At 37.2% G+C, this 976-nt stretch overlaps 1 long non-coding RNA gene across 1 annotated transcript in view; it reads right to left on the reverse strand.

The window, feature by feature from the left end:
* Positions 1 to 768, reverse strand: part of LOC138166444 (uncharacterized) — an 11,840-nt gene extending 11,072 nt beyond the window's left edge. Inside the window, exons 1-2 of the long non-coding RNA XR_011169598.1 lie at positions 655 to 768; positions 261 to 309 (exon numbers count right to left, since the gene is read on the reverse strand). This is a non-coding gene — a long non-coding RNA (uncharacterized lncRNA). The remainder of the gene's footprint in view (positions 1 to 260; positions 310 to 654) is intronic.
* Positions 769 to 976: the final 208 nt, after the last annotated feature.

The following is a 976-nucleotide window of genomic DNA, read 5'->3' on the forward strand; positions in this document are numbered from 1 at the left end:
TCCTTCCTTCCTTCCTTCCTTCCTTCCTTCCTTCCTTCCTTCCTTCCCTCCTTCCTTCCCTCCTTTCCCCCCCCACTTCTTTCTTTCTTTCTCTCTTTCTTTGGGATACAGACCTAGAAATGGTATCGATGACATCACTGTTGAGAACCCCAAGTTTACTTATACATCACAGTGAAGCATCATAATAAGAATTCAGTGAAACATGGGCTCTAAACCAAGTTAAAAACTTGGGGAACTATCACAAAAATCACCGATCCTACCTTTTTGTAGTAAGCATGAGGAGAGCATTAAGGCAACGTTGGAACTCTTCTGTGAGGGAAAGAGAAAAATGAAATTGATGAAAATACCACAACTCAGACCATATACTAAACCTAGCCCAGACTATGTTAAAGTCACTTTTTCAGGTTCTCTTAATTTCAGTGTCTTTGGGTGACTCTTTATCTTCACAGTTGCCATAGAATTTAAAGTCTAGGCTGAATCAAAATATTTCTGGGTGGCTTGTCCCCTTAAACAAGTGACAATATTCTTAGTTAAGAAAGGAAATCTTCCTGGGTTTGGGGTAAAGGTATTTACTACTTTCATTTTGTGGCAGGATTTTGTAGGTAAATGACCTGAGTTTTAAGATGATCTAATCTGTTAGTGACAAACAATTACCTTTGTGGCTCTTTTTCCGAGACAATCCATTCTGCATAATCACTTCAAGAAAGTATAACAACTGGGGAGAACTTAACCTCACAGCCACTTCCTTTCCTCAACCCTTAATGAATTAGAATGTTTGGCAACTTGTATATGAAGAACTGACTGACTTGTTGCTAGGAAACTGTTGGGAGCAACCTTTTTGATCTCACATATGCTTAACATAACAATAAATAATGCTTAACATGATAACAAATAAATAAATAACAATAATTATAACGCGCCCCAAGCCTGTTTTTTCACTAAGAGTAATTTATGATGAATTACAACTTAAATTCCA

This window comes from Petaurus breviceps, unplaced genomic scaffold (assembly GCF_028583685.1).
Source record: "Petaurus breviceps papuanus isolate PSGF00001 unplaced genomic scaffold, PetGlider_PUasm1.0 224, whole genome shotgun sequence".
In the NCBI taxonomy this organism is placed as follows: Eukaryota; Metazoa; Chordata; class Mammalia; order Diprotodontia; family Petauridae; genus Petaurus; species Petaurus breviceps.